The sequence below is a fragment of the Tamandua tetradactyla genome, chromosome 4 (genome assembly GCF_023851605.1).
Source record: "Tamandua tetradactyla isolate mTamTet1 chromosome 4, mTamTet1.pri, whole genome shotgun sequence".
Classification (NCBI taxonomy): Eukaryota; Metazoa; Chordata; class Mammalia; order Pilosa; family Myrmecophagidae; genus Tamandua; species Tamandua tetradactyla.
In genome coordinates, this window is record NC_135330.1 from 123,787,641 (window position 1) to 123,809,741 (window position 22,101).

The 22,101-nt window shown below is 34.3% G+C and overlaps 1 protein-coding gene across 1 annotated transcript in view; it reads left to right on the forward strand.

Moving 5' to 3' along the window:
• The window catches only part of PCDH17 (protocadherin 17), a 112,958-nt gene that overhangs the window by 85,190 nt on the left and 5,667 nt on the right, over nt 1-22,101 (forward strand). The gene's annotated exons all lie outside the window — the stretch shown is intronic.

The window sequence follows — 22,101 nt, forward strand, 5'->3', positions numbered from 1 at the left end:
CAGATCAACATGATGATTGATAGTCAAGTATCAGGAAAAAAACTTGACAGTTGAAAGGTCTAGCTTGGTGACTCAAATTTCTACCAAGAATCCCTGAAACCTAACTTATAGGCAGGGTACTTGGAAGAAATTATTTGGAATGACTTGAGCATGGGTAATTTCATATGCTGCAATACAGAAATCATTGGTTTTCCATTCAAGAAAAGTGAAATAACATGGTGAAAAGATTCTACTGTGAACAATATTCCAAAGCTAATATTCTTGCATTTCTGTGTCAAATATGTCAGTTTTTGCACACGCTTTGGTTCAATCACTTTGCTGAATATTGTATAACTCTGATGGATCCATTCTTAGATGCCGTACTTGCTAAGATCACATGAATACTCAATAACGTACACTATTATATACATATATCAATGCATATATATATAATGTATAATGTTATAATGTATTTTAAAGATCCTTCGGAAGTACTCCTACTGTAGACCAGTTGTGAGATTTAACTCCATTTCTTTTTAAAGAAATTTGGCATTTATTCTTCCCACTTCTCTCTCCCTATCTTTCCTTTCATGAAGTAAGAATGTTTTAGAGAAAAATGATTTACTATTAATACATTTAGACATCAAACTCAAAATAAAAACAATGTGTATGCATATGTGCAAACTAAACTAACTTAAAAGATATGCCTTTGTCAATAATGCACATAACTATTGCTAATGTATGTGCATATTTTGGCAAATTTTAGAATTGTCTTTCTTAAAAGAAATATATTTCTGCCTTTATTTTTTCCATTTAAAGGAAAAATGTAGTTCCATACTTCCCAGTAAATTTAGAAAAAAACAGAATATTTATAATGTCTTAAGTTTTCATTCTCCAAAAAATGAAAACACCTGTTGCATGTTTTTTGCAGACTGACGTGTCTGAGGGCTGTCTTTCAGGGCTTATCCTTATAATGAGTTTAGAGAATGGCTCCAGGCCAAAGCATAGGGCCCTTTCTGCACCTACATCTTACTGTGGGCATGTGTGTCAGGCCCTAGGAATTCCCCCATTTACATGGTTCCGAATTTCCCCTCTTTCCTAGGAAACAGTTTACTTGGGGTCCCAGGCATTGCTCTGAATGTCCTACAGCCACCAACCCCTTACTCCAGGCAGCACAATTTGACAGTTCCCCTGCGGTGTTCTGAGAGAGCCGGGTGAGCTGTCTTCTAAATGCTGGGCAAATTCTGGGTCCCCGGGTCCCTCAGGCCACCCCCAGATTGTGCCAGACATTCATGTCCCCAGTATGTGCATGAGGGTTGCCCTGCTCTCTCTAGAATTGGGACCAAAGATCCATTTTGCACAAGGACTGTGGACCAATTCTGCACCCAGTCTGTGAAGGGGCTGGGGAGGGGGCAGTCTGGGCACTAGGAGATCCTACTGGTTGTGTTTTTAATTTTTTTTTAATGTTCCTTTTTTTTTTGGCATGGGTGGGCACCGGGAATTGAACCCGTGTCTCCGATGGCAGGCGAGAACTTTGCCACTGTGCCACCATTGACTGCCTGATCCTGCTGTTTTTATATAGCCTTTTTCTTGTTTCTCCAGTAGCTGTGTTGCTGCATCCCTTCATCTGCTTCCTGGAGCTTTGAGAAAGGTGTTTCTGCCTGTTCTTTCTTGCTGTTCAAAGCATCTATGAGAGGACAAAACACTGAAATGTCTCATTCAACCATCTTGATAGGACCTGGATATTTTACATTTTGAAGTATCTTTTTTGATGGCCTATAGTTGTTTTCTCTACAGTTTGGGTGAGATATGTCCTATCAGAATAAAGGAATTCAATACTTTGTTTGAATTTAAAAAGGTATGAGATATTTTGAATATATCAAAAATACGTTGGATATCAACTATTGGGGTGGGATTATTACCAAGTGAGTATAAAGTTCTTTTTATATAATAAAATGGTCAGTGGATAGGAACTATGTCCAATTGCTGGTACATTTACAAATTTAAGTTAATTGTGCCAAATGCAGAAGAGACAAATGAATCTGGCAACAAATAAGAATAAATGAAATTTGTGGACTGTAAATTTTCTATAAATTATCTTTTCCAAAAACTACAACTGTTTGTTCAGAATTTTAAACTGAACATAGTGACAAGGTAACTTAGAGATTATTTTTTCTTCTCTTAAACAAATATTCTCTATATTTTGTCTTCTTTTTGCAGCATTAACTACCACAAGAAGCACCATTTAAACATGTGCATGAGGCAGACTAATTTTCAGGTGCTTCCATCTGTTCTGGGAGTATTCTTTAAGAATAGGAGGGAAACACACACAAATTAAACAAGAAGCCGGGGTTTGGGGGGGGAAGAAAAAAATGAAAGAAACATCTGTAGGGCAACAGTGCGAAAAAATGTTTAAGCTGCCTATTACTAACTATGCAACCTGTTTTACATTGGAATCCTGTATAATTATCTTCTAGGGGACAGGGAAAGAACAGATGTTAAATACAGGTTGAAGATATGAAAATGAGAAGATTTAAAAAATAAAGTTATTCTCACTCAATGGCAGGCATTATTTTTGCAAGACTTTTAGACAGCAATCGATTTCTTATAGGCACTGCACACTTCAATATTAAGGCAAAGCAAAAACGAAAAAAACAACTTAGTTTAGTCTAAGCAACTCATCATTATACATACCCATACTATACCTAAGTTAGAGGTTTATACAAAACAAAAGAAAAACATTTTCTTTTTTTAAGGAAATAGCATTTCCTTAATTTTGTATTCCATGGATATTTTAATCAAAATGTTTTTTTTTTTAAATGGAAGATTTCTAAGTGATTGAGTAAAGAGGTAAATGGCAAACAGCCTATTATCTCAAGTTCCAGACAACATACATTGTGTAACTTACACTGAAATGTCATAAGATGTTTATTAAAAGTTTGGATCCCTACAGGTATTATAAAATAGACTGTTTGCCTCTTCAGTTTTGATGGCCTGCTTGTTTACATCTCCTTTAAACAAATGCAGAAAATTATTCCTTTAAATTCATAATAAACAAATGCATCATCACTATGACGATGCTTTTTCCACTGTCCTAGCGATTCATATACTTTGCATTGTTTCCAATTCATCTCAATTGAAATACCCCAAAACATTATTTTTTTTCCCATGAGAGAAAGTCTTATACATCTGCGGAAATATCAACCATTGTATCTTTTAGAGATTGATCATTTTTAGGAGATTTTAATAGAAATATTGAAATCAATAGAGAGATTGATTGTGATTCAATCGGTCCCTTTTTTCCCATTTTGGATTTTCCATTTGTTAACTGAAAAGTATTTTATTTTTCAAGCATTCCCGACTTTGCTTTCCTTTGCTATCCTTACCCTACACACCGTACAAGCAGACTTTAGTCTGTTGAGCTGCCTTCTCCAGGTGAGCATTTTCTTCATCTGCTGGCTTCCTTCTCTGTGATCGGAATTTTACTTTGTTAGATGTGGCACTCCTAATACTGTGCACATATAATATAAACATATCCATGCAGAACTTTTATACTTTAAAGGAAAATAGTATAGTAAGAAACTAGAATATTTTAAGTACATTTTGTTTTCAAATTTAATCATCTTAAATGTGGAACAAATATATTTGAAATAAAATTTAGTCTGTAATTTCTGCATTGGTGCTATTTATATTTTAAGAAAAGTAGTATAGGGCCAAGGGTTGAAAAAGAGAATCGAAATAATTCTTTCATATCAAGATTGTCTATATTTGTCATTTGTTGGGAGGAGTTACGTGGCTCAATACTTAACTATGTAACATAAAACATATACAATTTATATTAATTTCACTTTGGACACAGTTTAGGAAAAGCTAAGAAAAAAAACAGTATGGAAAGGTGGAGGAAACAGGAAAGAGATTTGATTATTTCCCTTTAATGTATTGCGGGTGTAAAGTAAGGAGCTTCAAGTTACAACCTGAAGATAAACTGTGTTTTCACCTGGAGAAACTTGGATGCCCAAACTCCACTTTCTTCTGGTTAGCCAATCACTCTTCACATTAGACAAATGTTATTTGTAGAAGCATGTGAAATACCTGTTTACACCTTACTTTTTGAAATGTCCACTCATCTCCCTAATATGGATTCCTAAAAACAGACAGATCCAAGTTCATATTGATTATAATAGCTGGTCAAGTTAAAAATAAATGTCCTCTAAATAATAAATTTTGATATTATACTCAAAACTTTTTAATTATATTTTATTATTTTTTAGTTTTGATATTATACTCAAAAATAAAATAATATAAATATTATATTTATATGTATATTATATATTATATAATATAAATATAAATATAGTTATAAAATAAAATAATATATTTTATTATCTTTTATTTTGATATTATGCTAAAAAGTATGCTCTGGATATAATTCAGAAATCCTGGGAAAACACAGTACATTTGAGGTACCTAGATTAATTGAGTGAAAAATTTTATTTCATTATGTTATATTTTTCTATGACTGGGTAGTATATAGGCCAAGTGTTTGGACCTTTTGAATGCATTGGAGAGATGTGAATGGTTTCTGGGTAGCTTAATACCTATTTAAGGGGGACATAAGCCTGTGGAGAAATGATTATGCCAAATTGTTGCTGTGCTTGAAAAATGTACATGTATGTTTTAGCAACCTAGGAATCTCTGTTATTTTTGTTGGTATTGGTATTTATTGAAAAAGACAAGAAGTTGCATTATTTTGGGGTGTGGAAATGAATGGAAATTGTAGAGAAAGTACAAGCAAATACTTTAAGCAGATAGCACATGCACGCGCACATACACACACACACACACACACACACACACACACCTGTATAAAATCTTTCCTTGTCTCCATCAAATAGTTGTGATTTCACATTTATTGATCATTTATTCAGTGGGGAAAAGTATGTTATTGTTGAATTATTTAAAAATTAAATTCAAGAGTAACATTTATACTGAAAATGGTTTGGGTTTCAGAATGTGAATCTCTTTACATTTGTCCCTGTGCTCTAAAAGATTTTTCACTCTTGGTCTGATGTCTGTTTCTACTTCAGTGCATCTGCTGCTCACTGACACCTGTGCACATGCACACCTGTGCTTAACCATAACCGTTTATCAATTTGAAACACTGAACCTACTGGGAGTTGTTGATGGAGCACTGGGAAAACCAGAAGCTCTTGTTGGGTGGATTAGCCCTTTATTTTTATAACCAGTAAATGGTTTCAGAAGATTTTTGCTCTCAGGCAAAGAAAGAGTCTTCCATTCATTTCTGTCTAGAATAAGGATATTTTTGCTTTTTAAAAAAAGTTATGCAAATAGAGTGTGCATGCATAAAAATATGCACACTTGCTTCTAAGTGCATTTCTTTGTTGATAGCTATCTGACCTATTTGGAAATATCTTACCCTTTCAAAATTTTTATATTTTTAAAATTTAAGGTATCAAGATGTTGAAGCTTGCCAAAGTTTTCTATTGACAATAAAACTCATCAGTGAAGATCTGAATTATTGGAGCTTACTGAATGTAATCCTTTTCTACTTCTGCATTTATTTCTTTAATCATTATTATAACATACTTGTTTATGCAATATGATAATTTTTATGTGTGTATGTTATAAAATAATCAGAAGAACCATGTATTTTCCTTCTTGTTTAAATCTCTATTAGCTTCCAAATAAATAGTTTAGATAGAAACATATTTTGTTTAGATAGAAACATATTTTGTACATATTTTGTTATGTTTTGTGGATAATCATTACATCAATGAGTTGTATGTATTAGAATATGTACATTTTTGTAAATGCTTAGTCTCATGATGCATTGTTTATGTTAGGAATTTTATGTGAAAAGATATATTGACTTTTTTGTTTTTGTTTTTGTTTTTTTGCATGGTCAGGCATCGGGAAGATATATTTACTTTTAACAACAAAACAAACATACCCAAAAGAAAAGAAGTCTAGCTAGAAAGTTTCTTTGTGTCAAGGATACCTAGAAATTTTTCTCTTTCCTAATAATATTGACCACAGTGCCCCATTTACAACTGTAGATAGCTAAATGTGATCATACATGATTTTTTTTTTTGAAGACAAAACACAGGTCACCTTACTCTAAAAAGCATTCCTGTTTGCACAATGGCTTATGAGACTCTTTCCTATGTCTCCCTAAAGTTCTCCAGTTAGGGGGTTTCTTTAGCATATAAGCCATGTCCCAAAACTATCACCTATTTGTGTGCATAATATGAGCATATTCCACAAAATAATAAACTCTTCCTGCAGGGATAGTCCCTTTCTTCATTCCTACTTAATTTCAATTTCCAAAGTCTGTTCCTCCAAAGAACCCAGGTATGTACAAATTACTTCACGGAAAGCTTCAGCCAATTAGAACTTCAGCCAATTAGCCCATTTACAACTGTAGATAGCTAAATGTGATCATACATGATTTTTTCATTCAATAAGTGAACATCAAAAATATTTTATTAGAAATTTGTACAATCAAATTAGTTCATTCCATTTCTGAGTGGACCATGAATTTTTTTTTTATTTAGAAATAATTTCAAACTGGCAGGACAGTTATAAAAATAATGCAGACCTCTAAGGAGAACTCCAATGTACCTGTACTTCCCCAGTTACCTAGATCCATCCACTAATTATAACATTTTGTCACGCTCACTTTTCAATTATCCATTGAACCATCTGTCTGTTTCTCTATCACTCCATTTTCTGTACACTTGAGTGTAGATTGTATACATCATGCTCCTTGAACACATAATAATGCCATATACATTCCCTAAAACCAAAGATATATTCATTTATATAACCATCTTAAGTGCAGTTAACCAGTTCAAGAAATTTAATGTTGTTATAAAACTTAAAATTTATATTCCTTTTTTTTTTTTTTTTTTTTTTTTGGCGTGGGCAAGCTCTGGGAATTGAACCCAGGTCTCCAGCATGGCAGGCAAGAATTCTACCACTGAACCACTACTGAACTGCCTTTATATTCCATTGTTTTCATATGTTTCAATAATGACTTACTGAGTCTCTTCTCCTTTGTTAGATCACATCCAGGACCATATATGGCATTTAATCATCATCTCTTTAGATGCTCTTTTTAATTGTGAGAACACATACACAATGTAAATTTTTCATCTCAACTACTCCACACATACCATTTAGTGGTATTAATCGTATTCACTATGCTGCAATACCCTCACCACCTTCCATTATTAAAACTTTCCTGTCTCTCCAAACAGATGCCCTATACCATTATGCATTAATTCCCTATTCTCCCTCAGTTTTCAGCTTTATGTGGTTCCTTTTAATAATTTCCATCTCTTTGTGTTCATCTCTTGCTTTCCTGATAACCTTTATTTCTTCGTCCATGTTTTCCTTTAGCAGCTTGAGCATATTTAGGACTTTGTTTTTTTTTTTGTATGTCTTTGTCTGGCATGATCAGTTCTAGTCCTCCCCATCCGTGGTTTCTAATGCTTTAATCTTCTTTCTCCTTTGCTTGGGTTTTCACTTCCTGTTTTCCTTTGCATGTTTTGTAACCTTTTGCTGAAACTTGGACATTTTTATATTTTAATGTGCTATTGCTGGAATTTTGGCTCTGAGACATCTGCTCTGTAAGCTTGTACACAGCTAGTGTTATGACAGGGCTTTATTTATATGAATACCAAAAAAAGGAGAAGGGGGAAGGGAAAAAAAGGAAACAGTTTTTCCAGTTTTTGCAGATTGTCCTGTGTGTGAGCTCTCCTTCAGGGTTTAATCATACATTGATATTAGAGACTAGCTCCAAGCCAAAGCATAGGGTGTCCCTAATCCTTTCTGTGCATGCTTTGTTTCCTGGCATGCATGCAGGGCCCAAAGGATTTTCACTTAAATGTATGCAAATATTCTGTCCTTCTTAGGAAGCACTTTTCCTCACCATCTAGGGCACTGTATGTCTTATACCTAGCAATCCCTTCTCTGGGGCAGCTGTCTCTTGAGCACCATCCCAAGCATCCCAAGGGGCCTCTGTGAGTTGTCTTCTATATACAGGGCAAGTTCTGGAACTACGAGCTTGCAACGATTATCCAGGTTCAATCTCTCAGTCCACTGACAGAGAGATGGTGTCAGACATACATGCTCGCGGTGTGTGCATGAAAGATACTTTGCTCCCTCCAGAGCTAGAATGGGCAGGCTCCACACTGAGCCTGAGAGGGATGGGAGAGGAGCCAGCCAGGTGTCAGGATACTCTATCACTTTTAAGTAGCATTTTTCTTGATTCACTGCTCACCCTGCTTCTGCAAACCTTTAGCTGTTTTCTGGACATTTGAGAAAGATGTTTCTGCCAGTTCTTGCTAGTTGTCCAAAGCTTCTGTGGGGGGCACAGCCCTGAAGCTTCTTTATCCACAGCCTTGATTGGGGCAGGGCTCTGGGCTTGAATTTTAATACTAAATGATTTTAAGTGAAGGAGCAAATTTATCTGGACCTGAAGAATTAAAATATGTCACCTAAAAATGAAAGCTAAGTGTGATGCTTTTTCAATATTCAAGTTTGTTCTCTCCTTAGATATGCAGAAGTATCCATATTCTCTAATGGACCATGGAACCATAACATGTCTAAAGAAATTTAGAGTTCAGTTAGAAATTGCTGTTATTTTCCTGGAGATTACAAAGAGATTTGCTGTAAAAGCAAATGTGCAAAGTTGGACTTGTTAAAATTTAAGTTTGTCTTTTCTTTTATGATAGAATCATCTCAAGATACAATAGACATGTCCATATCTTTTTGTGTTAATTTTTATTTTTCTCTGTAAAAAATATGGATATTGATTAGCTCATCCGATATAGTCCTCATCTTATTTGCAGTAATGACAATTTCAGTGCTGTGTATGAAAGTGTAAACCACTCTAGCAATACTGTGATTATTGGTGAAGAACTTCCTCTTTATTATTTCTCATGAACTAGGATTTCATAGGAAAATTACTTAGTCTTTTGTCTAGAGGTATAACATGTAAATGACTACATACTGTTTTAAAATTATTTCTCACTCTTTTAGAATGTTCTCCAGTGTTTTCATAGAAGTAAATTTAATCATTATGTCTCTGTGATGGAAAGTTTTTAGACTTTTTAAATCAAGAGGTTTCTAAATTAGTCAATTCTTATATAAAACACAGGTAAGGAATCAAAACAAAAGGGCAACACTGGAAATACATTTACGAATTTAAGATATATATTCATAAAATATCATTCACAACACAGGGCTAAATATTGAATGCCAAAAGCATAATACAGATAATAAATTTTGGAGAATTTTAAAGATGATAAAGATCACCATAAGATTGGAAACAAGTCACAGATGGGAACTTTGACTTATTTGTAATTGCACTGCCAGTGCTTAGTACATTTCCTAGCCAGGGACAGATAGTTGCTAAATATTTGCTGACTGATGCTTAAGTAAATTAATGAACACCATTGGTAGTCCTAATGAGCTTTGCAGAGGAGAACTGTAGGATTGAAAAACTATCCAAAGGAAGAGAAAACAAAATAAAAAGGGAGAGAGAGCTTTTGAAAAGTGAGGAATTAGAATAATAAAGAAGCAGAATTGAAGGTACATGGGATACACTGGCTGGAATTTAGGACTCCATTTTATCTGAAAGAATCAATTCTCAGGAAGTAATGGGAGACAGAAATTAAAATGAATATTAAGGCCAAATTATGGAGGGCTTTGGCACTAAACTGAATAGGTTCAGATCACAATCTTTTTCAATAATGGCCATGGAAATTAGGGACAGCTACTCATAAATAGTTTATGAGAAATGATCACTTATTTCTAGTATTAAGCATACATATTTTTTTAAGGCAAATGCTCAAATAGGTATTCCTGGGTATACAAATATTTTAATGAATTGTCCCTGTAATATCGATACAAATTAGATTTAGATTACATTCCTGAAAATAAAATGTGTCAGTATCTATATTTGATTTCCTGTTACTGTTACTCATGGGGTTTGTATAATCTCTTCTTTATTCTGAGTATGATTGATTATCAACTGAATCATAAGTGTGCTTTAAGATATGTTAGCATTTAAAACTGCACTACAGACACCATTTGAAGTATATATTGCATTATGTGTCGAACTACATTCATATTCTTTAAAAAGAGATTTTTATCTGTGCCATGATCCAGGGATTGCCTTTTCAGTGGTTTTTGACCTTCGGTTTGATTACATAGCATGGGAATCCAGAGGGTCCTATCTTCTATCTTCCTCTCTGTTAGTTTCCTGATCTCTTTTCCCAGTTTTCTCATTGCTTTGGTGTCCTTTAAAGATTACAAAATATTAAAGCAGTTACTAGAGAAATGGCTTGCCATTGCCAGTAAAACCCATTACAAGAAACACTTCTGTATATTTACTCTAGAACATGGATATTGAGTGTATTGATTTTGCTTCAATTTTCATTCTTGGAATGACCCAATCATGCAGGCTAAAAAAATCTCAGCTTCCAATCAACTTAACAGCATTCCACACAGATAATAAGAAGAGAAAGGTTTTAAGGAAGTAGTTCCAAAGTTTTATTTAAAATTGGCTTTCCTTTCCAGCTCATCAAATAAACACAAATCTCGACCTGGAAAGAAGAAATTTTATTTAAAAGAATAACTGCTAGTGAGGAAAGGGACCCCCATAAAGTGGGGTCATGTGGCAGAGCTCTTGTGACAGGAAGAAGGCTTTTTCCATAATATCTGCTATAAGGGTGAGCTAAAATGGGTTTTTCTTTTATATATGAACAAGGCTAGAAAGAACTAGGTATGGAGAAGAGGAATGAAAAGGGGATGGTCAGAGAGTAGATCAGGGACTGTTCCTCGGGAAGCAGCCTATTCTCTAGGAGGGCCCTTATGGAGAGCTGTATGCTAGTGCAGCCTGAGTGTGGACTGAGTTCAGGGACTTGGGGAGAGAGAGAAGCATAGCTAAAGTTTGGTGAACAAGTATTTTGTTCTGACAAATCGGTGGGAAAAAGCAGCTTAGCAATCATTTATGAGGCAAAGAATGGGAATTTGCAGGGTCTGTGCCTGGCCTTGTCACAGGTAAACAAGCGGGGGTGGGGGTATCCCTGAGTCTTATCTAAGTCATAAGGAAAAGGGGGTTTCTTTGCATAGAGCCATTTGCTGGAATCCATAGGGTAGGAGGATTTCTTAATCTTGACTGTTTTCTGGGATCGCAGGACTCACAGTTCAACATTTTAAACTCCTTGTATTTTTCTTAACCATCTATAATTATAGTAGCAATAATAGTGGTGCTATCAGAGTCTTGGTGGTAGGACGAGTTGTTGTGTTAGTAAGGGCAAGGCCAAACTGAGTTCAAAAGTTACCTTTGGAACACTATCAATTTTAATCATTCTCTCAGAAAGATTTCATTTTCACAGAGGTATTTTTGGTGAAAATACGTATCATTTGTGCACATGCGGTGTGTATGTGTACGTGAGTGTCTGTACATTGAAGATATTTAGCTTTAGTTTTTTTTTTTTTTAATTTTTGTAATCTCAGTCATTTTTAACGGAATAACATATGGAAAATTATATTTTCATATATATGTCATACTCCTTAAATCTTAAATGAAAACCTCTTTCATATTACTTCTTTTTTTTTAAAGTATTATGTTCTTTAAAATACTGATCACAGTAAAGCACCCATCTGGTTTTTCGTTCGTTTGTTTGTTTGAGTCATGTCCATCTATTTTAAGGTAAGAACTGAAATTTTAGATCTCTCTGTAGACCTGGATCCTATTAATTTAATGATTAGCTTTTAGTGCCCGTAATGTCACTACAATTATAGAGATATGAAAATATTCCTTAAAAATACATCTTCTGCTGGCTTGGGGAACTTCTCCTCCGTATCCCCCCAAAATCAGCACATGGTGCTGCAAGAACAGGATAGTCAAATGGAAAAAGAATGGACGGTGACACCCCCCCCACCATACAGCATACAGCATACAACAAAAATGCGTCTTCTGAGACCCCTAAATCCTACTGGCAGGGGTTGGTTACTCAAGAATAAGCAGGAGAGGATTAGCTGCATCTGCATTAACTCTGTTTTCTGAGAATGCTAAAATTGACACTGACTTTGTTTACATGTGTCTAGCAATTGAAAAAGAACGAGTGCTAGAAACAGAAAATGATGAACAGAGTTTGAACTGGTAGATATACAACCGAATAAAAATCAGATAGCAGACGTGAGAGAAAAAGCACTAATGAGACTATCTTGCTTGTGTCTCACAGAGTTTGGCTTAATAGGCGTGTTTCCATTGACCTCCCTTACAGGATGAGCACTTCGCTAGGAGAATGACTTGAATGGGAGATGTATTCATCCATGTCCTCAAAAAACGGTGCCATTATCAGAGATGGGGTTAGCTTTCAGAAGCAATAAAAGCATAAGGAAAACATCCTCTCTAAAGATGAAGAATAGTAACATTTTTAAATAGTCTTGGGTTTGAAATTCATGGTATTAAGTTGCTAGAATTTTAAATTTGTCCTTGTAAACCAAGCAGCTTTTGCTAACTACTGCAAGCCAGAGCATAGGTTTCTCACTGCATATAAATCAAGCTCTTTTGGAAGCTGCATTAACCCTTCCAAGGTACTAAAATTACCAGGATTCATTAATTAATTCACATGTTGGTGATAGCTGTCAGATAAAGTGTAAGATACAAACACAGCAAATTTGAAAGTAAAAATAGAAACTGGTGCTTTTGGTCGAACAATGCAGAAGGAGAAAGGACAAAATAAGAAACCCGGGTGAGAAGAAAAAAGCGTTTTCATGCTTAGGTGGAAGCTTTCAGAATACTCACTGTTTTCCATAATTTGAAATTATAAGGAGTTGAATATTTAACTATCACTGTGTCACTGGTTTAAGATATTCCCAGAGGGAAAATATCCTGACCTCCATGTTTGAGTGGAATATATGCCAGGAGTATTAATTTAATTATTTAAACTGGTATCTCAATTTTAAATAGAAACTGACCTCATGTTTCTTGGGAGAATGTGTAACTCAGGGCAATAGAGAGCTGCATAGCTTAGTTTAGGTCCTGGGATCAGTCTGAAAACTGACATTACAAGCTCACACAAGTGAATGGTTCTGAAAGGAGTAATTTGTAAGGCATGGTCTTTCCTATTGTAAATTACCAATAGTATTTGATGCTTCTTGCAATTTAATATTCCTTTATATCAATGTCAGCATTCTGTTCAAATTCAAAAATATATATAAAATGTCATCTGTGTTCTCAAGGAATGAGGCACTAAAGAATATACCTCAATGTCCCTGATCCTCTGCAGTTTCAGGGTCTCAGTGAGAAAAACAGAAATTTTTTAAATCATAGGAATTAGGGAACGGTGCAAGGACATATAATTCAAGGGCAAAACGATGGAATGACCACTCTACAAAGTGAAAATGCCTGTTCTGGAGAAAACTTTCAGGAATTTCCTTCTTTAAATGTTCTTCTTGATATCCAGTATCAAAATTTTACAATTTTGAAAAGTTTCTGAGATTTAATATCTACTTTATTTATGGCCATTCCCATTACCTTTTCAGATTGTTACCTCCCTCTTGGATCTCTGTAAGGGTCCCCTTTCTTTCAGACCCTCCTTCTTCAACCCTTTAAGCTTTTAGATGAATGATCTTTAGCAATGTTATAGTTGGTTAATAATAGAAAAGTAGAGAAAGAGGAGAGAGACAAAGTAAATGAAGGAAGAGTAAATGTTTTGTTGATGCAGAATGACAAAATACAGAATTTATGCTGATAATATGAAATGCCAGATGAATAAAAATACAGTAAGACTGTTTAGTTGAGAAGTAGTTTAGGGGTCACAATGATGATGTCAGTGAATCATGCTCTGGTGGGGAGTTATCTTGGTTGGGGACAAAACTATAGGTATCTTTTTCCAAAAATAATGACGATTTGGATCCTTCTCTTCTAATTCATTCCAGTATTGTGTGTTCATAAGTGTCATGCAGCACTCTTCTGATCAAGCATCCAAATACTTCAAATATCTTCTGAAAGATGATTAAACTGCTCAAATACCTGTATTAGTGTTCCAGTGTCTGCTGCATGAAATTTGATCCACTACTCAGAGCTTTTTCATTCCTTTTTAACCCTGACCCAGTTTTTTCCATACATTGTTTATTTTATGACATTGCAATTTATATCTATCTATATTATATTATATTACGTTATATCTATCTATAAAACTGGTCTCTTAACCCTGTGAAATGCACATTCCTGCTTCCTGCATCTTTCCCTTCTTAATCCCTCTCCCTGTCCCCCACCATCTCTTGAAATCCTGACCTTTTGCATCCCAGGTCAAACACTGCCACTTATATGAAGTCTTTCATGGTATAGCAGTCCACACTTTTCTTCAGTGTTTCTGTTCCTTGACATTCGTGTAGACTAGCTGAGGAAGACACATATGTAGTCTTACATATTGGAGAATTGGAAAATTGGATAGACATAGGTTCATTAACCTTAGAACCCTACCTGACACAACAACCTGCCTACAACATTCTAGTGAGGATGTCTGTACTTAAGAACTTCCATAATGTAGGTCTTAGATGAAATTAACTTCTTTATAGTAACTGCTGAACCACATAGATCTAATGCTTCCACAGGAGTAGGGCTGGTGGGGCATTCGAGTTGTAGTTTTTCCCCACTGAGGAGCTCTGTCAGAGTCCTTTCTTTTCTCAAGAAAAATACAAACCTTGTTCTATTAGTGCAGTATCAAGCTTCTGAACCAGTTCTATTCAGGGTACCTGATAGGAAAGCAATGTCCCCGTTTAGCTATTGCCATCACTGCAAGCATCTGCAGCTGCCCCAGGTGATAACTGTGTCTGCAGTATAACATTGGGGTGGGCAAAGAGGGAGCTCAATTTTGAATGTTAATCCCAGGGCACAGTTGTGTATATGCCACAGATTTGCAATGCGTGGTTTCGATTCTCATTTTTCTATTTTCTCATATTCTTTTGCTTTTGTTCTTAAGCATAAATTTCAATTTGTTGTGAGTTTTTTTGTTTGTTTTGCTTTATTTTATCTCACAGCATTATCTGTGTATTGTCACTATACAGTGGAATTTTCTGGTACTTTGGTAGGCATTTTACTATGTCTACAGGATCACAAACACACATCCCTGAAGGTATGCAGGTGGCACTGAAGTGTAGGTGCAAATGTTCCAAACAGCTCCAAATACCCAGCTGTGGTTTAATTCACTTGAATACGATATAGGCCAGTGGTTTCTGGCGTCTGAATGCAGCCGTAGCCATACATTCAGAGGCATTGTGCAATGCAAATTCAGACTATAGGATTGGTGCTTCAAACTCCCATGGCTTAGAGATTTGATGGTATTATAATGACTTCCTCTCCAGAATGTGCTGCCTGTCTAGCAAAAGCAGATAGCATGGCATTTCACAATGGAGGCAAAATCTGGAAGCAAGATAAACAATGCATCCAGCTGAAAATATATAAGTATCTTTCATAGTATTTTTATTATGTGAACTACATTACTAAATTCTGATTCCTTCTGACCAATTAAGAAATAATTTTAGTGTTTTATCATTGTATCCTTTCTTCATTATATTACTGCCAAATTGTAAACAAGCCTCCTTATGAAATGAACATATTGGTACAAGAACAATATCTTCCATGCATCAAAAAGCAAAAGATGCAAAAACACATCCCACGTCTGAGTGTCTGTAAATCAGTTGCTTAATTAGTAAAACAACATAGATCCACACGCACAAGGAGAATCACAGGAAATACGGTACAACAAGCGAAAGACCATTTAGCTTAAATATAGTGATTGATTCTCCAGTGTCACATTTTCCCTTACCTATTCCTCTCCTTTCCTGCTTTAGGAATACACTCAGCATATTTAAAATAGTGCTAAATTCAAGCCTGGCAGTCACATGAATACTAGCAGAAAAAAAAACTGTGTGCTATAGAAATTTTAATATTAGAATATCCCTTTCTTTTTTTTCTGATACATGATAAAAAACGGTTTTGAGACCACTTACCTTTCCAGCACTGTCTCTAGAAAGAATATTGAAAGTGAAAATTTCCCTCCTCTCATAGTCAGAAGAAAGTCAGAAAGTTTATTTTTAACTAATATACTAGTAAATGGGACAGAGAAGTCATAAATGGAAATAATTTGTGTGAGTATAGTTTGTTAAAGTGTAATTTATATGGAATGACTCACCCTGTCAGCATAACAAATGTAAGAGTTTATAAGATAGAAAGAGAAATAAGTGAATAATAATTAACCTCACCGAAAAAAGAAAGAACTGTTTATGTTAGGGAAGTGTCAGTTCACAGGATGTCACAAATTGTGTCAACTTTCCGAAAGAAAAAGTTATTTTATTAGAGGTTTGCTGGACTGTATTCTGGCAAGATTTCTATTTTAGTATTGATATTTTTTCTCCAATATGTTCAAATATGTTTGGATAAATTGCAATTTGTTGTGCTATAGAGAAGTGTTTGTGTAAGATGGTGTGTGTCTGTTTTGAAAAAAAAAGACAGTGAAAGCAAGTTTTTGTTACACCACTCAAACACGCAGTTGAAAACAACACATGTGAACTGTCAAAGGTCTTGGCTTGACATGGTCTGCTGACAGGTGGAAATCGGCGATAGGCACATAGCATAGATCTGTAGAATTAATCTGCAGAACACTTGTGCCAGCCATAAATAGAGATGGGTGCCTGCTCTTTGCTTTTCCAGACAGCTAATTAGGTGTTATGAAAGCCTACATTGGTGAAAGAAGGTAAATTAGAGATGAAAAGGAAAAATGAGAACAAATAAAAAATGGACTTCCATTTATAGAATTGTCTACTTGGAAACAACTCTAATTTTAAGATGCTGCTAGAAACAGTATCAACCACCACAATAATAGAACATTATTCCTATTTAAAGCTATTCGCAAAGCAGAAAATAAAACCATTTTGTTGACAGTCATAAAGCACTGAAAACCCCCTCTCAAAAATCTTTCTTCCATGGCCACCGCACTTCCTCACTGATGGCCTGATTTATGGATTTGGTTTTCAAATTTCGAGGGCACAGATATTTGTTTCTTCTTTATAAAAAAAATAAATCAGAGGCAGATATCAGATTGCATATATGAACTCATGCTGGAAACTATTTGTATGTTTACAGCTTTACAAATATTGTGGACCTTGCGGGCAAAAAAAAGTTTGAAACTAAGGGAAAGAAATTCTTTTATGTTAAAGAAATGCTTTTATGTTTTCTAACATTTCCTTAAGTGGTTTCAAGTTAGTTACCAAGTCTTTCTCTTTGCATGGTGGTGGATATTGCTTCCAAGACATGGAAAATAAGATTAAATGTCTGATTTGTGTTAGCTTCCTACCTAACAATAAAATAAAGAGGTACATTCACTCTGAAATAAAAATAATACTTTATGGACTGATTCCTCACAATGAACTCTGCAGAATCATAACACTCAAGGAACTTCCCCTAACTTTTTCAAAATAATTTCAAGAGACCTACTCAATCTTTACCAATCCTTGCTGAGCTCAATAAGCATTTTGACTTCAAGTTTTAAGCTTGTACATGGTCAATCCTAGCATTTTATACCCATAATTGAAATGTCTGTGCACTCCTAATGATATAGCTACATTACACAATTGAAATCACATTGTAAATATCAAATTATGGTAACCTCTGTGAAAGATTGCTCAAATTCAGTCATTTATGGGCTTAAAATTTTGTTGTTCTTTTAAATATTTTTTTCTCACATGGATGTTATTTAAAATAATTCAACAATTACATAGTTCTTTTAAGTTACATTTTGACACAAAATGACTAGCTAATACCTAAGACTAAGCTAATAAACTGCTTTTTCTAAGTTTTAGAAAAAGTTGCTTTCAGATGTATCAGCCAATATGAATACGCAGGTTTTAGGAAGATTTGTGTCCAAATCAGTTAGAATTATATAGCATTATAGACTCAGAAATAGTCAAGTCGTTGCTCTAAATATAGGTTTACCACCTAAGTTTTTTAGGGCAGAGGAGGAGATCAAAATATTTATATATGTATATGTACATAAATGTGTATATATATCTTTATAATATCCCTCATAATAGAACTTTCCTGTGTATATTTTTGATTTACCTGTATTTTTCTTACAGCTGTTATTAGTAAGTGATTTTCAGGAATGCATTGTGCTTGCATTTAAGATTTTATTTCTTGTTTTGGACTGTGTCCTGAAGAAAACTTGATTTTATCACCTCTGAGGTTTAGATGTCTGAAATTGTATGTATTTATATATTATAATATATAATATGTATATAATGTATATATATAATACAGAAATAAGCAATATTTAATGTGAATATGCTTCGTGTGTGTATGGTTTATTATATAACTGAACTGAAACTGCTGTAGTTATTTGGGTAACTATACCTTTTTTAAAAATATATATGAATTAAGATGCAAAATTGAACTAAGATTACTGTGTTTAGATACTTTCGGTGCCTATTAATGTCAGTTGCAGCTTTATGAGAATAGAAAATTATTCTTAATTTCAACAAGTATTTAAAGTTATGTGATTGTCACCTGCTAGTTCAGGGACTCATACTTTACAAAATTATACACTTAACAAATGTTACTTTTATAAGTAGAAAGGAAAAAACAAGCTTTTTCCATTTAAGGAAAAAAAAATGGGGGAAGAATCAGAAATGTCAAATCAGCTTTCTTTTAATTATCATCATAATTATTCATTTTAACCCCATAGGTAGCATGAAGATCATTCCTTCAGAGATCAGGGGTTTGAGAATTATCCATCCTCTGATAATTAGTTTAGCATATTTTCCCCTCACTTGAGTCACTCAAGTGTTTTGCCATGTTTCTCTTATTTGTTTTACATATGCGCTATTGGAATCTAAGACCAATATCTGTGACATACATTTAAGAGGACAGTCGAGTTATTCACACTGGAAAGCAAAGCATCGTATCCCACATTGCGTCTTTCAGAAAAATTGCAGCCATGTATAACCAAGATTTGATGTTTTCTTGCCCTAGCAAGTACTAATGACCTATCATTAGTGATTGTGACTTCCTTTATACTGAGGTATAAGGAATTGTGGCGAAAATATTTGATAAAATTATCATGGCTATTTAATGATAGCTATTAAATGTGGCTATTTAAGTAAAAGGAAGAAGAGGGGAAAGATGGATTTTCTTTGACAACCGATATCAATAGATTTTTATTCTCTCAGTCCCCAAAGGATTTAAGATCAATTTTATAGGGTGGCATTTGATAAACAGGATTTTTTTTTTAAGTTAAGGCACACTGCATTCTACTATAAACATTATCACCATACATGTTATTTCTATTTATCTGTCTGAGAATTAGCAGAGCGTGATGGGGTGTTTGGTCTGGCTTCAAAACCAGCTTCCGGGTACTATTTTTGTGGTCTTACGCAAGCCACGTAATTGCTTTGTGCCTCAGTTTCCTATCTGTAAAATAATGATAATTGTGCTCATTTCATAATATTGTCATGAGCTTTAAATGACATTATGTAATTCATTTGGAACGGTTTGTTATACAAATGTCATTGAAATTTTTACTATTATATACATCCTCAGATTAATTGAAGAATGAGGAAATCTACTTGAAGCAGGATTCACAAAGGCATTTGTTATTTGACACCCTAACAGACTTCCAGAATTTTAGGCTGACATTTGCATGTTATGTTTGCAGTTGGACTTGAACTAAGGCCATCCATGGGCATATGTACACACCCTGTTTCCATCTAAATACAGAGGGCAGAAAATATGCAAGCTATGCATCATTTTCGAGTCCAGGCAGAGCTATTCCTAGGTGGTCGGGATAATATTGGGTGTTTTGTAGCCACTGAAGGGGCAATTTTCAAGGGTAAATCAATAAATTTTCCATATAGGCAGAACTGCCCAGAATTACAGCTGTAGACTTCAGAATTGTTTTCTTGTTGCAATATGAGTAGTGTTTACATCGGTTTCTCTCATCCATGTACCATTTAATGTTTCCATCTTTCTTGGCAAGGGATCCAGCTTGTAAAAGAATAATCATGCTGTATGGAGAAACAGATAAAAATGAGGGTAAATAATTTCTTGGTAATTCCAACTGCTCCTAAGGTAAAAAATCAGACCTGGACCAGTTATTTTTGCTTTGATTTCTTCTGCCCAAGATCTTTGAACTCGTTTTCTGATGCAAATATCTAATCTATGCAAACAGTGGCTCTCTAGAGAGCAAATTTTCTGGAAAATTTGTTTCTTTTTCATTTCTATAGCTCATAATTAATATCTTTTCTGGGCTCCATTCTCCTAAAGGTGAAGAAATCTTTGAGTGTCTAGGGATTGAGAAAATACTCCAAATTATTATTCTTATTATACTTACTTAGCTAATTGAGAGAATTTTAAAAAAATAGAAATTAACTGACTGAACTATTCCTAATATAACTTTTTCTCTTAAACCTTCACTTGAGTGGCAGCCTTTCTTTCCTTCATTTTGCTTTCCTTCTCCCCTCTTTTTAGTTTTGTTCCTTTTTTTCATTTTGTCTAATGTTTTGTGTAGCTAGATATCCATTGCGTATTAACTTGCCTCCTTTATGTACCTACCTATTCATCTATTTATTTACATTACTTTGAAAATGATTCCACTCCCTCATGAATTCTCATTTGATTTTTGGCAGTGATAGTTCACTTTGTGTTCATAGTTCTGCTGCTTGTACAACAGTATCCATTTGATTTTCTCCACTGTTTGTGGACTGCCACCTTAAAAGCTACAGACTAATTGCAAGATTATAATATTTCATAATCAATATGCAAAATTTGTTCCCTAGGATATGACATAAAGGAGTCAGGTACATAGCTGCAGATTTTCAGCAGTGAAATGCAAACAATCATTTTATGTTGATGGTTACAAATTCAAGACCGAGTTTTATATAACTTTTATACATTTGCATTATTTTCTCCTTTTCTCTTTTCTTAAATTATTATTGAATTCATTCAGTGCAAGGCTATCCAAATAGCTGGAAGATCAGTCAATATTGGAATATAAAACTATGTTAGCATGTTTCAAAAATAGCATATGGTGTTGTAAATGAAGTTTTAGAAAATCATAACTCTAAAGGATGCAAAGTATTACCAAGTGAAATAGATAGTAAAGTTTTCTATTGGTTTGAAAGGTAAAATGAGTGAAATAAATGGTAAATATTGGTTTTCCACACTTATCTACATAGAGTTAGAGATAATATTGATGATTCCCATGCAGAGTATGTAAGGAAATAGATATCTGATATTACACTTTTCTGACTTTTCTGGCATTTAAAAAAAAATTTTAGTACTACTGCATAACTCCAGACAGGAAGGCTTCCTAGAAAATTTTATTTAACTGCTTTCTCTGCTGCTCCTGCTCTGTGTGTTCATCTGTCTAACAATCTTGCAAGTTGTAGATAATATTTTCATCTGTGGATTGCATGGTTCAGTTTGTGACTGCATCTCAATATACTTGCCTGAATTGCATAATAAACTTAGCATATTTCATTTACTCATAGGAAAGTATATACTTTAAAGCATGACAAAATTAAAATCGAGGCATGCTATCTAAATGCTTTAACATTTCACAAGTGTGAATGATACACGCTATGAAATCCCACAGTATTTTTATTCTGCCGAGACACCGTGCTGATGCCTTTTTTTTAATTAAAAAACTATGGTTTTATAAGAAATTATTTTATCATAAAACCTTTTAAGCTAAAGCATATTGTGGGGTTTTGGATAGGGAAATATTTATGTGTTCTAAAATAAATCCAGATTTTATATATGGCTATGAAAAGTAACTGCACACAAATAGTAATGCTATTAAATATGCTGTTTTCTATTTAAGTATCTTTCACATGACATTTTTTTACAAGGCACTATATATTTGTAAGGATCATCTAGCATCAATTAAAAGACAATCCCAAGGGTTCTGAATGCATGGGGAATCCTGTTCCCATCACCTAGAAGTAAATTGTAAATATCCTCTCCTGAAGAAAAAAATCCCCTGGTAGCAAAAGGATAATTACACATAAGGAAGAAACAAG